This window comes from Sceloporus undulatus, chromosome 4, assembly GCF_019175285.1.
Source record: "Sceloporus undulatus isolate JIND9_A2432 ecotype Alabama chromosome 4, SceUnd_v1.1, whole genome shotgun sequence".
In the NCBI taxonomy this organism is placed as follows: Eukaryota; Metazoa; Chordata; class Lepidosauria; order Squamata; family Phrynosomatidae; genus Sceloporus; species Sceloporus undulatus.
Genome location: NC_056525.1, coordinates 194,710,751 through 194,728,334, shown reverse-complemented (window position 1 = coordinate 194,728,334; position 17,584 = coordinate 194,710,751). Strand labels below are relative to the sequence as shown.

Genomic DNA, 17,584 nt, shown 5'->3' with positions numbered 1-17,584 from the left:
CAGACTTGGCAGAGAAACAAGTCAACTTCAAACCATTGTTTATTCAGTTGGCTTGTTAACCAAAATGTTAGCTAATGTTAACCACAGTTTTGAATTCAAACCACCAGTAATTTAAGCCACAGTGAATTAAAAGGACAAACAAAATTGTTTTACAAAATCCTCCTTGTGGACTTGCTAAAGGGGAAGAGACAATCTGAGACTCAGTGTTACATCTAAAGCAGATTACCTATAATTTTAAATGCTCTGTTTTACTGCATTGGTGAAAGTGTGACAAGCACCAGGTCACAGCTTTCCTGCATGACATACTGATCAAACTGAAAAACAAAAGCAAGCTTTTGGGTTTATCACCACAGAAAATTCTGACATCTGACACTGGCTTCAAGGCACTAAGAAACTTGCAAGTAAAAAAGTGATATTGGATTCCCAGGATTCCCATTTTGAATCTATAGTACTGGATACTTACATCAGAAATGGTCTCTATGTCCTGTTGTGATCCATGAAATCAGCCAAGTGTATCTTCTTGAAGTATATCATCTGAACAATAAAGGCATGAAAAAGACATTGGGTTGGATACAATGACTGCAGAGGTAGGGCCACCCATGTAAGGTGCTTCTGCCTGAATGATTCCTTGCTCTACAACAGTCCACTACAGCACAAAAAGTTCTCCCAATACCCTGGAGAGGCTTTAGTGGGATGCAGTGGTGAAGAGGGGACCACAAAGAGACTTGTGTGTGTGTGTGATGTTCTGCTTGTGTAAGTCTTATACCCAACCTATTTATGGCTCAGTTCTCATATCGTCTTACAAAATTTGCCAAAATTCAACTATTTCCCTTGTTCATTTCTATTACAAATGCAATTCTGTATCCAGAAACAAAGGAGATTACAGATGTAAGTAAACCAATTTAAGAGGATGTGGCAAGAGTTATTTCACTATTTTCTATATAAGTACATTTTATTTGTCTTAAATATATTGATTTATAATTTATACTTTAAATGATTGATAAGGGTGGAAAAGCCATGTTATAAATCTAAATAACCACTACATTTGTTGCTTTATTCATGCCACTTATTCCACTTGAAATGTTAAATCATATTTACATTTGCCCTGGTGACAGACATTTTCCCTTTTATTGCTGCTTTTTGATATATTATTTTAAGCTATGACAACAATCTGTCAACTCAAATAAATAAATATGACACTTTCACAGAATTTTATGTGCAAGTGCTCTATATTCTGAAGATAACTATAAAGTATACTCTCCTTCTGTTTAAATTGGAAAACAATCCCTCTTCTACATTAAGTATGTAGTCCATGAGATTACTTATTTAAAAATATTTAAAAATATAAAAAGGTTGCTAAACAAAACATTTTGTAACATGAACCCTCCCAAATGAATAATCTACAAAAACATAAGTACCTGTATATATAAACACTTGGCTTCCACAATTGTCAGATATCATATCCACCATGAATTTTAGTGTGTTTATCCCAAATTGTACTGTAATAATGATTTTAAAAGTCTTAGTGTGTGTGCTTCTGTATGTGTGAAGGAGAGAAAGATGGATGCAAAGGAGAGAGTTTTGTTCATTCAGTTACAGTATATACAACAGGTCAGCTAACCCCTGTAATAATGATATTGTTCAACACTTCCATTATTATACCATGGCATCTCTGAAATGAGATCTGATTATTCAGGCTGCTTTAAAATGTTAGCTGCTTTATATTATTTCCTTTTAAAAAGGAAAGTTAACACTAAAAATTCTGGAAATGAAAAGAGTTTCCAGTGTTGAATTATTGATGGAATATTCATATTATTATAAAGCCATCAAGCCTATTAGAAGACATACATGAGGTACTGAAAGAAATATCCGTGTAAATTTATTTCACAGGACTGAAAAGTCAAACTCATGCATTAATAGAGGAGCAAGATATTAACAAATCTACAGATGTGCAGGACTTTTATTCTTTTACTTTGCTGAAATTTTCAGCAGAAATGTGTCATAAAATAGCAGATCTCTGTTCACTTCCTGCAACAGCTGTGGCACTGTCACTCCAGGGAGATTTCATGCATCATTATGTCAGCTCATTTTTCTATATCTTTAGTCACGTCTGATAATTTAAAATTGGAAATTATAGGCTGTTTTACAAAGAGAGGAAATTAACTGCATGGCCTTATGTAGTCTTTTGGGTTACTCATTTTAATAAACGTTATCTGTATCTTAAATCTGCTGAATTCTGCAGACAAACCGTGTTAGTCAATTTACAATAAAATAAAATCTGATACAGAATAACATTATCCCTTTATAGAGACTACTGGGACTGATGACATTAAGGTATCAAACTAATCCTTGAATGAACAAAAATGTAAGTGGGGAATATACTACACTATCAGTAGCTAACTGTTTTCTATATTTGAGGAGTCCAGTTATAATTCTGCTTGTGATTTTTGGAAACAAAAATAGTTGTACTACAGGTAGTTGTCTTCAGCTGCCCCTTTCACTTGTAATTACAAAGATGTTTTGCTGTACTACAAGGTTTTACCTATGCTAATCTGTAATAATGCTCTTACCACTCCTGAGGATATTTATATGAGAGAAAACACTCTTTCTGAGAGATGCAGTAATCGCTTAGAAACACAACACCAGTAAACAAATAAATGTTTCATTTTCTGTGTAGGGAATGAGGCTCAGAAATAATGTGACCAGTGTTGTAGCGGTAATTTTTGAACTGCAGGAACTCTTCATGATAATCCTCATAACTTTCCTGCAAAGGAGAGTCCAGAAATGCAGACAGCTGTGTTGAACTCCCCCTTCCTATGCCAGAAAACACACACAAAAACCCCACTACATTTTGCATTTAAACAGGGATACCTTGCAACAACATATTGTTGCTGGAAAATCAAGCTACTGTCAGGTTTGTACTTAAGCTCAGATGGCAAATGAAACCATCAGAGCTACTAATCAAAATGTGCTAGGACTTTTACTCTCTAACTTCTGCTTCTTTTACAACATTGAACAATGAGGCACAAGCATTAATAGTCAGAGGATGAATACCTTTAGATATGGTCCCACACTGCCTTTCTGTAGGAACTAACATTGACCATGCAGCAAAATACAACAAAATCCAAAATCCACAAAACAACTATACCTTTATTGGCTAATCAAACTGCAAAAAATACATCATGCAAGCTTCTGAAGCTTCACTGGCCTCTTCATCAGCCAAAGCTGAAAAGTGATGATGTTAGTCACAAGCCTACAGTTACTTTTCTGTCACCAATGGAGTTGAAATTTTATTACCTGTCTTCTATTGCCCTTTGTCCCTGGTCCCCAAATGGTCAAGAAGGGAGGGTTGCTTCTATCTGCATTGATATTCTCTAGACCATCTTAACTGACAACAGAAGTAACTTTTGAGACAAAATGTAATTTAACATGTTTGTCTGATGAAGAAGACAATGGATTTTGTTGTAGTTAACATTTCACTTGCTAATTGCTGTATAGTCAACTTCAACTTATGTACGAACAACTTCCAAGCTGTCCTGTTATCAGCAATTCTGTTCTGGTCTTTTAAACACAGGGCTGTGGCTTCTTTGCTTAAATCTATCCACCTGTAATGTGGTCTTCCTCTTTCCTTTATACTTTTTTGCCAAGCGTTATTGTCTTTTCTAATAAATCATGTCTTCTCATGGTATGGTCCAAAGTATGATAATCTCTGTTTAACTGTTTTGGTTTTTAGGGAGAGTTCAACTTTGATTTGCTTTTGGATCCATTGATTTCTTCTCTCTGGCAATCTGTGGTATCCTCAGAACTCTCCTGAAGCACCACATTTCAAATGAGTTAATTCTTTTTCTATAAGCTTTCTTCACTGTCCAGCTTTCACAACCATACATAGAAACTGGAAATCCTGATTTTGATATTCAGATATATATATCATTTCACACAAAGATCTTGGCAAGTTTCATCATAGTTGCTCTTCCAAATCCTAGTTTTCTTCTGAGTTCTTGACTATAGCCTCTATTTTAATAGTGGAGTCAAGGTATGGAAAAACTTTAACTATTCTCATGTCTTCATTGTATACTTTAAAGTTATATAAATCATCTGTGATCGTTATTTTTATTTTTGTAATGTTCAACCATGACTTTCCTTTGCACTATCTTCCTTTGGCAAGCAAATCACTTTAGAGTACTACAGCAAAGAGTCTGAGCTCTCCCCATATATACCTTCAAGCTGTATACAAGCCTGTCTTCTATCCTTTGGGTCTATAAACACCCTTCCGTTGAATTTCCTTCTATTGGGAAAATTCTGCACCTTAGCATGTACTATTGGGATAACATATTTTTGTCCTTTTTCCCCCAAATGCCAGCACAGCCATATAAACAGAGATGGTTTCTGCTCATCGGAGTATAAAATCTAATTATGCCATGGACCCTGAAAAAGATAGACATAAGGAGAGTGCAAAAAAAAAAAAAAAGCAGGCTACTGATAAGTAAGGTATTGTATTTCACTGAACCTTTTCACTGCAAGGGGTAAGGATGGATATAATCCAAATAATTTCTTCTTTAAGGAATATGGGAAATGCCTTTGGAAGCTATTAGGATTTTTTTCCATTTGCAAACACACAGCAGTCTGATACTCTGGATTAAAAATTAACACAATCTAACTGAAAGAAATAAACTATTCTCATGTGATATTTCAGCTTCTACTAAGGTTTAAAACTTAAATATTTGTTTTCTTCCTTTATTAGTCAATCTGCTAAAAACCTAATGTAGTCAAAAATGATGAGTACTATTAAAAAATTCTCGGGAGATGTAGCTACAATTTGAAGATTACAAAAACTTGGTGCTTTTGTAGGTGCATGTGTATGAGAACAAATAAAAAATTTAATCTGCTTTTGCATTGCTTTTTATCTCTTATCACAAGTAGAATTATAACTGGAAACATCTTGTTTTTCTAATTTAACTTTCCTTAAAATATTCTCAACTGTATCATACTTGTAAAACGATGCTGAACATCTAATCCACACTTTTAATTTGAAGTTCAAATACTGTACAAAAAGGTCTGTGAGTGAAGGTTGCTTAACATGTTTACCAGTTTCATCTTATTACATAAACTGGATCTGAAAACTCATGCTCCTCTAAACAACAACTGAAGAACTGATGGTATCTCAAGCTGAAATTGATTTACATTTCTGCAAGTCCAATCATAATTTCTCTGGGCTTGCTACAAATATGTGACACAGGACACACACACCCCTTTCCACTCAAGCCATGAAAGGCCTTGTAATTTTTTTATTTCATGGGAGAATTTATTTATTTATAAAATTCATAAACCACCCTTACCCATAAGAAATCCAAGGCAATATACACTATTTTCTAAAAGGATGTATGAAGATGTAAAATGCATAATTACCACTTAGAGGCATAAATTCTTCAAACAGCAAACAACAACACAGAAATCAATGAATAATTCAAAATGAAAAATGTAAAACGTAAAATATGAAATATTTGTGTGTGTGAGTATCTAACTAAAAAGATTGTATGTACAGCACTGTGTAAATTTACAGGGCTTCATAAATAAAGGTTAATAATAATAATAATGTATCTGCCTGCCCCCCCCGGGGGGGGGGAAGGAATGCTTTAACACATTGTCAATAAGAAAACAAAGTTTAGACTTCTTTACTACTTCTTTAAATCCCTTTGTTTTTATCTTTTTAACCCCTTTATTTGTTATTTTAAATGGCTTTCTGATTGGTATTTGTAAACAAATATGTGACAGTGTGACATCTAAAATGGTATAGCAGATACTGCCTTGCCCCTGTGCCAGTTCCAGTATATATTTGGGAAACCGGAAGCCTAACCTATTTACTTATTCGTGTTCTGGGCCCTATAAATCCTGTCAGGACCACTGCTTCCCAGTTCCCCTGGAATTTCAGTCCCCCTGATTTTTATGGTATATTTCCCTTTCTCCTGATGCTGGTTTGAGATTATACCTTGTTAGTTCTCCCTGCTTACACATAGGAAATGCCTGGAAAAACTAATAAACTCTGCCCTTCTAGACCTTGATGGAACATATCACACAGATTGGCACCTTTGTCTTCAAATGACAAGAATACAAGTTCTGTCTCACACTTTGTTTTACAAGAGAGATTGGATGGGAACTCACTGTTCAGAATATTTGTTATTCCATGCTAACCTTCATTCTACAGCAAATCTCATAAAATCTCAGAGTTATTGTTGCAAGATATGGACTTTACATTGGGGGTAGGGTGGGGAAACTTTGTTTCACCAGAATTTGTTGGACTGCAATTCCCATCATCCTTAGACTTTGCCCATCTTATCTGGGGCAAATGGGAGCTGGTGCTGAACCATATCGGAAGAGTAACAGATTTCTCATCTCCACCTCAGATAATCTTAGAAAAAAAGTTATATAAAAAAATCTCAGTCATGACCAACAGTTTAGCCAATTTCTTCTTCTTCTTCTTCATGGCAACAAACATGCAGTCCATCGTGCTCCATCTCTGGCCTTCTAAATTCAGACAACATGCTCGCATATGGATTTTGAAGGAAAGCTCTTCAAAGTTCAGTTTAAGGTTAATATCTGTATAGAGTTGATCTTATTATGGGTAATCTAAACCTAGGACACAGATAATCTAGTGAGCATACATTTAAACACCTTTGGAAATCAACCTCATCATAAGCTATCAAAGGAAACAATTTGTGTGCCATCTGTTAAGCTGTTATTATGAAACTTCAGCCAGAGTTTCCCAACCTTTTGGCCTCTATTAGAGCACTCCCCCATGCCCTTCATCCCCAGTCCTGCTGGCCATGTTGGTTGAGATGAAGGTAATTGTTCTTTGACAGTATCTGGGGACTAAGCACTAGAAAGGCTGTGTTTAGTTTCTCCATTAATGTATTTCCCAATACACATACAAACATTGTGAACTAATCCAAGAGACAATTCATGAAACACTCCTTTAGAGAGATTCTGATGAAGAATTTATACAGTCCATCATGTAGTGATAGAGATAACAAAATAGCCTGTGAAAATAACTGTTTTTCATTGAATTAAGATCACAAAATAACGTGAATACAACTGGTGTTTTTTAACTGAATAAAGTAATAAACCACGAGTGAGATAAGAATAACTGCTGGTTATCCAACAGCTAATTGATAGTTTTGGGCTGGTTCAATTACCACTAATACTCTGTCTAAAACATGACATACAAAAAAATCAAACAAACGTGTGCTATGAACAACTGCTGAATGTGCTTTACATTTCTTCCATGGAAATCACCAGTGCACTCACATTTGCTAGCACAGTATTATTAGTATTCTTGCTGCTGCTGCAGTTGCTGTTGTTGTTGATGATGATGGTGATATTGTATCATCACAGTGCATGGCACTTTACAAGTTAAAGACTAACCGAAAAACCTAGCTCCCTGCTTTTGGGCTTACAATCTAATGAAGGCGCAAAAAGAAAAGGGGATGGTACATCCAGCAGATATGCCCTCTTCTTTCCCTTTGCTACTGTCAGGCCACTGGGTAGTGCAGTTGAGATGGAGGGGGGAGGGCTATCATCTACTTCTGAACTGAGGCAGGATGGATCTGTGCCTGCCTCTTCTTCTCTCACTCCGAAGTAATGGCAGCTGAGATGGAGGGATGACCTTAGGCATGATGGAGCTGTGCCTGCTTCTTACCTAAAATACCTCAGGGGTGAAGCAGACAGCCAATTAGATGCAGCCGGAGGCCGCTCCAGCCATGATCACACTGGTGATCCACAGCCTGCTCACAAAGTGACCTGCCACTATGATTCCAAGCTGTCAGGAGCTAGATTTAATTGGTTCCATTTTGACCCAGTCCAAACGACTGGATTGCAGCACCAGAGAGGCTTCTGGAAGCTGGCAAGCTGTGTGTCAAGCAGCTGGTAGCTGCTTCTTTTGGCCCATGTGTTTTAGGCCTAAGACCTGCACAAACACAATAGTCTATCATTCAGTATCTATTTAATATGTTGATTTTACATGAAGAGTAGGACTGTAGTGTAACATTTGCTTCTGGGCAAATTTTCACATTCCTAAAATACATACCAAAAAGTTAATGCCCACTTTGCAACCATTTACTTCTTTAAATTGGTGGAACTCTTGTATGTGCATTCTGTTAAAGCTGATTTTAACAGAATGACTTTTGAACCTACAGTGGTCTCTTACCTACGCGAGGGATCCGTTCTGGACCCCGGTGTGCGATGCAAGTTCCGCCTATGCTCAAGCCCCATTGAAAATAATGGGGCTCGTGCATGTGGCACGCCATGGTTGCACATGCCATACAGGAAATGGCATGGGGCATTCAGCATAAGCTGAAAGTCACGTAAAAGGCGCCCACATATGATGTGGGTGCACTGTATTTTGACCTTGAATAGCAATATAATAATCTGATCACTGCTTTAAAAATTGATTAATTGCTTCTGGTATAAGATTCCTCATTATTATAAAGGTAACACTGTAGTTTCAGTAACAGGAGTTCTTTTAACAGCATTTTCATGCAATGTTGCCCAAGTTATCATTCACATATAAAATGCCATAATTTATCACAAAGTTGTAAACGTATCATCCATTTTAATCTTATCCAGATACTGATTTTAATTTTCATGGTGGTTCAAATCTGATGCCATGTTTCCAAGTTTCCCTGCCATAGTCAGAAATAAGAAACAGGTTGCCAGCTCAACTGAATGTTCCCATCTCCCCTCTTGGACACTGATCCACCTTTCTATGTCTTATGATAGCCCCTGGCAATATTTCAGTCAGACTAACCATGGGTTTGGGCAAACCAGGGTTTCCTTCCTAACCTTAATTAAAATGATATTTTTTTCAAACCAAAATTTAGAAGAAAGAAATTGTTTTGCAGGCCCTAGTAGTGTAAAGGCAATCCTTTACACTACTATCACATTTAAACAAAATGGCAGACTATAAGTACTGCAAGCAATAGAAGAGAGGATAGAATGAGTGCACAAAATAAGGAGAAGAAAGAAGAGGAAGGAACACATACATTTATGGACTGTCCCAACAAAGTCAAAACACTAAGAAGCCAGCAGTATGAATAACATACGTGGACTGAAATGGAAGTTTGCTTAAATGTTTCTTTAGCCTTGAATTCCTAGAATTAGCACAGGTACCAGGTTTGTTTCTTGCAATGCCATTGACATTTCCCATGGTACAAGCACTTGTAAACAGTGTAAACAGAAAACAAAGTCATGCAGAGAAATATGTATCAAGATAATGGAGGAACAAGGACAACTTTAAGTGGTTGATGGATGTTATGCAGCTTGAAATTATTTTCATTATACAAGTATTCAAGAAGCATCAATTTAACCTTTTTCTGAAGGAGTCATTGTACAATTCTACAATCTCAGCTCCACCCAAGGAATGTGAAAACTGTTTTCAACATGTAGAAGTGATACCTTTAATAATAAACACTTTGAACCCATAGGTTCAGGAAGTTGGAAATTTCTCTTTAAAAACCCTTGGTGCATTTATCCAACAGCTGCCAACATCCAAATAAAGTCTGGGGATGCAAAGAAGCTAATCAATGTCTAACTTGTTACTAATACCGAAGAGGAGAAGGCCTATATAGGTGGGATAAAGGTCTAAACACCCTGCAAAGTCTGGGGGAAAATCACCCAGCTACAGCCAAAATAATATACACAGCAGAGTACAAAAACAAAAACCCACAGCCATTGATATTGGCAGTACACTGACCACTTTTTACACTTAAAAGAAAAAGTCACAGACAGTTAGAAATATAGAATTATAGAGTTAGAAGAGACCGCACGGGACATCCAGTCCAACCCCTTGCCATGCAGGAAATCCAAATCAAAGCATCCCCAGCAGATGGCCATCCAGCCTCTGCTTAAAGATCTCCAAGGAAGGAGACTCCAGTACACTCCGAGGGAGTGTGTTCCACTGTCGAACAGCCCTTACTGTCAGGAAGTTCTTCCTAATGTTGAGGTGGAACCTCTTTTCCTGTAACTTGCATCCACTGTTCCGGGTCCTGTTCTCTGGAGCAGCAGAAAACAAGCTTGCTCCCTCCTCAATATGACATCCTTTCAAATATTTAAACAGGGCTATCATATCACCTCTTAACCTTCTCTTCTCCAGGCTAAACATCCCCAGCTCCCTGAGTAGTTCCTCATAGGGCAAGGTTTCCAGACCTTTCACCATTTTAGTCACCCTCCTCTGGACACGCTCCAGTTTCCTCAATGTCCTTTTTGAATTGTGGTGCCCAGGTGGGGCCTGACCAGAGCAGAATAGAGTGGCACTATTACTTCTCTTGATCTAGACACTATACTTTTATTGATGCAGCCTAAAATTGCATTGGCCTTTTCAGCTGCCGCATCGCATTGTTGACTCATGTTCAACTTATGGTCTACTTGGACTCCTAGATCCCTTTCACATGTACTTTCATTCAGCAATGTGTCTCCCATCCTATATCTGTGCATTTCATTTTTCTGCCCTAAGTGCAGTACCTTACATTTCTCTGTGTTGAATTTCATTTTGTTAGCTTTGGCCCAGCTTTCTAGTCTATTCAGATCATTTTGAACGTTGATCCTGGCCTCTGGAGTATTAGCTATTCCCCCTAATTTGGTGTCATCTGCAAATTTGATAAGTATGCTCCCAATTCTGTCATCCAGGTCATTGATAAAGATGTTGAATAGCACTGGGCCCAGGACAGAGCCCTGTGGGACCCCACTGGTCACTTCTCTCCAGGATGAAAAGGAGTCATTGTTGAGCACCCTTTGGGTTCGACCGGTCAACCAATTACAGAGCCATGTAACAGTTCCTTTGTCTAGCCCACATTTTACAAGCTTGTTTGCAAGAATGTCATGGGGAACTTTGTCAAAGGCCTTACTGAAATCAAGATATACTATATCCACAGCATTCCCTTCATCTACTAAGGTGGTAATTTTATCAAAGAAAGAGATTAGATTTGTCTGGCATGACTTGTTTTTCTGAAACCCATGTTGACTTTTTGTGATTATGGCATTGCCTTCTAGATGTTCACAGACTTTCTGTTTAATGATCTGCTCCAGAATCTTTCCTGGTATAGATGTCAGACTAACTGGACGATAATTGTTTGGAACTTCTTTCTTCCTCTTTTTGAAGATAGGGACAACGTTTGCCCTCCTCCAGTCTGCTGGGATTTCTCCTGTTTTCCAGGAGTTTTCAAATATGATTGCCAATGGTTCCGATATTACATTTGCCAGTTCTTTTAGTACCCTTGGATGTAGTTCATCTGGTCCTGGAGACTTAAATTCATTTAGATTAACAAGGTATTCCTCTACTATCTCTTTACTTATGCTGTGCTGAAATTCCCCTATTCTGTCCTCTGCTCCATTATCCTCAGGTTGAGCACCCTTTGCCTTTTCTGAGAAGACTGTGGCAAAGAAGGTGTTGAGTAATTCTGCCTTTTCTCTGTCTTCTGTTACCATTTTGCCATCTTCTCCACGCAGTGGCCCTACTGTTTCCTTCTTCTTCCTCTTGCTGCGGACATATCCAAAAAGCCCTTTTTATTGTTCTTAACCTCTCTAGCAAGCCTGAGTTCATTCTGTGCTTTAGCTTTTCTGACTTTACCCCTACACATGCCTGCTATTTCTTTGAATTCCTTTTTTGTGATTTCCCCCTTTTTCCATTTCTTATACATGTTCCGTTTCAAACTTAGCTCGGTTGAAAGTTCCTTAGTCATCCATCCTGGTTTCTTGAGACACCTCCCGTTTTTCTTTCTCACTGCAACTGTTTGAAATTGTGCCTTCAGTATCTCTCTTTTGAGAAACTCCCATCCATCCTGAACTCCCTTCCCTTTTAGTATTTTTGACCCTCAATACTTCTCTAAGTTTACTGAAATCCGCTCTCCTAAAGTCTAGAATGCATTTTTGACTATGCCTGGCTTCTCCTTTCCATTGTATAACAAACTCCAGGAGAACATGGTCACTTCTACCTAATGATCCCACCACTTGCACCCCATTAACCAAGTCATCCTTGTTGGTTAATGATTCAGTTGATTCATCCAAAGTTCTGGAGGCTTTTATCTTCAGGTTGCAAATTGTACAATAGTAGACAGTACATGTACACACTCATCTCTAACTTCCAATCACCTACAATATCTGCTATTCAATTCCAAACTGATCCACACTAGCTCACATCAACAACCTGCCGCTTCAACAATAGCTCTCAACTCACAACTGACAACAGAACATGTGACCAGTCTCCTGGTCCATTAATATAGAGTGGTGGTTGTGAGTCATTATCCAGTGACACATAGCATGATGCAGCCTTGTAGCAACTTTGCTACTTTGTAGCGACTCAAGTTGGACTCAAGTCACTTCAATCACTCTACTTGGACTCGACTTGGTAAAAAACGACACACTGACTCAACTCACAACTTGTATATTTTTAGTGACCGACTTGTTGGCCCAGCTTTATCCAGAAACAGAAAATGCATGAGGCAATGGACTTGAGGTCTACACTCAGCAGACTGTCCTTGCTGCACATTAGAGAAGCCTTCTAAAGCTTTTCAAAAGCTTTAGAAGGATCTTTCCATCTCAAGAACATTGCCCAATGCATTTGCTCTTCCCCTCTGAGATTCTTCTAACCCAACTTTATGTATGTCTTCTTGCTTTTTCAGTTACTGAAACTTCACCTCTCCACACATGCCACCATCTTTTTTCTGTTAAAGTTGACTCCCAGACTTGACTTGAAAACATCTTGCAAGGAAAAGGAGTCAAATTGGGACTTGAAGGTAGAGGTTTAACACTTGATTTGAGACTTGGACTAAAAGAGTTGAACACATCACTGCTATCATGATCTATTCCATAGACTTGTTATTCCAAATAAGCTGCCTGTACTCTTTAACGGACACTGTCTAGTTATTTGGGGTATTTTCCATGGTCCTACTAAGGATGCCTGTGTTTGGATATCTCTTACTTGATCACGTTAGGCTTATCTCATTTAGAACAAGGGAAAGAACAATTTTTGTTGTTTTTGTACAGTGATACAAAAGTAAGACATAATTCTCAGTGATTATATATCATGATATATGGCTTTAAATTGGCTAAAGCAGATTTTTAATGCAAAGTCATTTTAAGTCCATGCCAATATGAGCAAATGCAATAATATACGGGAAAGACTTTCTTCAGTTACTTCTGGTTTATGGCATTTCTCATCTTCTCCATGATACAAATAAAATGTTGGTATTTGGGAGATCTGACTAACAGACACTACAGCTCCTCATGGAACAAATTCATATTATTGGTTACATTTCATTGTATTGATGTTGTGCAAACCACTCTGAGAACATTTATGATGCAGGGTGTTTGTAAACATTCTAAATAATTAAAATGCAATCATTTTTCATTTATTTTTCTTTGATATTGTTGCCAGATAAGCATACCAAGGTTTTTGAAGAGAAATACTAAATTTTCTATACCAGCAGAATAAAGCTCAGGTTAGATTTCCTATGTTCATTAGATTATCTAGACTTTATTTCCCTCTGCTTCTTAGTATGAAAGAATTAGAACCATGACAATTACTTCCTTTCCTCCTTTGAATGGCCCACTCTATCTTTGTCTGTTCTTACTCATTAATGATTCACTGACTTTTCTTCTCATCAGTTGGCTTCACTTCATCCTACTGCAGTTCCACCAGAATATCTAATTTATGCACTTCCTGAGTGCACTACTATTTCTGGAGGTGAAAAGCATGAAAATCACAGTCATTTCAATGCCATCTAAACCTACAGCAGACAAAATTTGCTCTGGTTCTATATTCTTCTAGGATTAGAGTTCAACATTTCTTACATTCTAAATTTCTATCTCTGAAGCCAATTCACAAGACTCTGTTGGCCAAATTGAAATACACAGGCTACTGAAGCAAGCATGTGCTGTCCAAACCCGTATCAGTTTCACATGAGAGTCTGTTTATCTGAAACTGTCTTACCTACTATAGGGACTCTACTACTATCAGCAATGGGACAAACCTCACTAGGGAAATGGTAATTTAAGTGGCAGGATGAATAGGCCTAGAAGTTTTCTTCACAAATTTTAAAGTTTGATCTGCCTGCAGTATACACTGTAATGTGTAAAGTGGCTATCAATTTTTTTCAGAGCATGAATATGTCGAAGAAAGTTTTACCCTGGTTTTCCATACTATGTTTATATGGAGGAAAGGTGGCATGGATATATTTCAGGGTCCAACATAAATACTTGGGACAACATACCTGTTAAATTTGCAAGATGTGAGCAAACATTACTCAGTTTGAAGGCATCACAGGACACTTCTTGCTATTTCTACAGCTTCTTTCTTCCTTTAATATAATGCAAACCAAGCTTGATCAGAGCACCTGTCACAGTGGTTAGAATATTTTAATCTTCAAGTCACTTCCTGAATTAGTCTCCCCTTTGAATTGCAAAGGAAGACATTCCAGGTATCTTCCCATAGTAAGGTTGTTCATCAAAGTTTCGGAGACATAACTTTTTTTCAACACCTCTTGAAAAAAAGCTAGAATTTAACACATATTTGAAGGAAGCAATGACTGCAGCTATTACACACCATCAAGCTTCAAATACTCTCCTGTAAAATATATACAATACAGTTGTCTCATGAAATTGACTACATATTGTGCTTTTTACAGGTACCTCTGAATCTCTCTCTCTCTCTCTCTCTCTCTCTCTCTCTGGTATTAAAAACCCAAACCAAGAGCACTTCTTCCAGTTTGTTCCAGATCCCAGAAGGATGCAGTTAATCACTAAATATGTGTGTGTGTGTGTGTGTATTTACTGAAGTGATTAACAAGCAAAATGCAAAAATACACACAACAACCGGCTTGGGGAAGATATTCGATGCCACAATTGCTGCAAGGGGAATGGGAGAGGAGGAGAATCACACTTAGAAACACCGCATGACTGCCTGGGAAGTGGAATTGTCATGGAAGAGAGCTACCACCCCAAAGCAGTCAAGGAATGCTGTATATACTCAGCTATAAGTTAACCTCATGTATAAGTCAAAGTCAGGTTTTGGAGCCACAATTATGAATTTTGCCATGAACTGTGAATAGGCCGAGGGTAAAACTTGGATGCTCCTACAGTGTATGTATGCATGCATATGGCAAGAGAGATTCTCATTGAGGCTTTTTGCTTCATTGTTTCAGCCAGGTGCACGGGTGGGAGAGAGGCTCTTAAACAAACAGCAATATCAATAAATCACCCAGGACTCTTTCTGCTTGGTTCCAGAGAGAAATAAACTCCTCTCTGCACTGCATGGGGAAATCTGAAAGAGCTACTATCACTTTACCATAGTGACCTGTAAATAAGTCAGCCTGGGATTTTGGGGTCAATTTTTGGGCATAAACTTTTAGACTTATAGACGAGAATATATGGTAGCTTCCAGACTGAAAGCCTATTGACAGATTTGGCACAGCAGGTGTACTACAGTAATTAAGTGAATCTAAGGCAACATTAGGATGGACACACCACCATGTGATAAGTATCAGCAAAAAAAACCCACGCTCGTTATTCTCTTAAAATTCTGCTTTTTTACCACATGTGATAATGTCCTTAGAGTAACAAACTGAAATCTAGAGTGCTTGGGACCAGAAATGTTTTTGATTTTAGATTTTAGAATATCTGCATATAAATAATGAAATATCTTGGGAATCATATTCAACACTAAACATGAAATTATTTATGTTTTGTATATATACAAAACATAGGTAATCTTATACATAATATTTTAAATAATTTTGCGCATGAAAGAAAGTTTGTGTCACTGAACCATCACAAAGCAAAGGTATCACTATTTCAGCCACCCCTTTGGACAATTTTGGATTTTGGGGTATTTCAGATTTTGGAATTCCAGATAAAAGGATGCTTAAACTGTATTATCAAAGTCTTTTTTTCTTTGTTGGTTTTGCTTTCCCAGCCTTTTGATGTCATCATTTTCTATTCATTCACCACTATTTGGTGCTTTCAGCAAAGTAAGTTTGCAAAAGATCAGTGGGTGGACAGTATAGACATGTAACACTTCACTGCACTTGAAGAATAGATTTGGTTAAAGTGTTTAACCCAAAGTCATTAACATTTTATACTTGTCCAACGTGGGAAAAATTGTTGATGGTAGAAGCATTTTGCATTATAATTCCCTAAAACCCTTCTTCACATCATTGTATCTTACCAGTGCAGAAGGACAAGAGGCTCAGTTCTGTCCAGGTGTCATTGTTTTAAGCCATGTACTATGTATGACAAAAACAATAAGGACAAAAATAATACCAGCAGCTAATAAAAGCCTCAGAACTTGTTCCCACTATTATGGAACCTGGTAGATATTGCTGTGTCTTCTTCTTATTCTTCTTCTTATTATTATTATTAAAATTTATTAATACATTCTAAAACATAACATTACAACAAACAGTACACCAAAACAACAATAAATAAAGGCAATAACCCAGATAAGGCCCTGAAAATTCTAGATAAAAGGTGCGTATTCAGGGATCCTGAAAGGCATCTTTCCATAAAAATTTAGTTAAAATTGGGGGATGTCTAGAGACTAAATCTTGCTGGATGTATTCAAAAAAATGCATGCCAAATCTTATGAAAGGTCAATCCAGAGTAAGCCTCTTCCTCTGTTATTATCTTCCATTTTCTCCATTAACCACAAGTCCCAGAGTCTAGTGACTAGTCCATCATCCTGCAATATCAACTTTCCAGTTTTCCAGTTCTTGGCTATCTCAAGCTTGGCAACAGCCAGAAGCAAACTAATAAATTCTTTATGCTGCAGGGCTTTATTTTCATTCATAAAAATGGAGAACAGGAGCAGGAGTGGTGATAATTGTATACTTTGTTTAGTGATTTTGGAGATCAGTTGTAAAATTTCTGTCCAATACTCATGCACTAAGGGACAATCCAACCACATATGTACATGTGTACCTTTGTACATATGCTGTGTGTCTTCATGTCATTTCCAATTTATGGTGACCCTAAGGCAAACCTATTATGGGTTTTGCTTTTTTGGCAAGATTTGTTCAGAGGTAAGGGTTCACTTTGCCTCACTCTGAGGCTGAGAGAATTTGATTCACCTAGGGTCACCAGGTGGGTTTCCATGGCCAAGCAGGGATTTGAACTCTGGTCTGCAGAGTTGTAGTCCAAAACTCAAACTACTATACCACACTGGCTCTCAATCCCTGGTAAATCTATTTAGGGATATCTAGGTGACAGTGATCACATTAATCTTAAGTAAAAGGTTAAAGAAGGAAGTACCGTATATACTCGACTATAAGTTGACCTCATGTATAAATCGAGGGTAGGTTTGGGGGCTAAACTTATGGATTTTGATGTGACTCATGGATAAATCAAGGGTAAAATTTAGAGGTATGTAACAAAGGATCTAAGAAGCAAAGAAAAACAATGCCAAAGAACTTGAAAAATTCCAGCAGGAATGATTGTTTGTGCTCACACTAAAGCCTGGACGGATGAGTAGAAGGGGGGCAATGTCAGATTACACTTCTTCCTTTTACCAGGGATGGCTCTTTTTATATATAAGAGTTAAAGT

General features: G+C 37.5%; 2 protein-coding genes across 27 annotated transcripts in view; both read right to left on the bottom strand.

The window, feature by feature from the left end:
- SPIDR (scaffold protein involved in DNA repair) overlaps positions 1-17,584 on the bottom strand; it is a 1,328,422-nt gene that overhangs the window by 586,552 nt on the left and 724,286 nt on the right. The gene's annotated exons all lie outside the window — the stretch shown is intronic.
- DTNA (dystrobrevin alpha) overlaps positions 1-17,584 on the bottom strand; it is a 287,062-nt gene that overhangs the window by 145,938 nt on the left and 123,540 nt on the right. For 3 of the 26 annotated variants that reach the window (XM_042463198.1, XM_042463197.1, XM_042463195.1), the window contains exon 2: positions 464-534. The exons of the other annotated variants lie outside the window; for them this stretch is intronic. The gene's annotated coding sequence lies outside the window, so the exon portion shown is untranslated. The remainder of the gene's footprint in view (positions 1-463; positions 535-17,584) is intronic. 26 annotated transcript variants of the gene reach the window in all.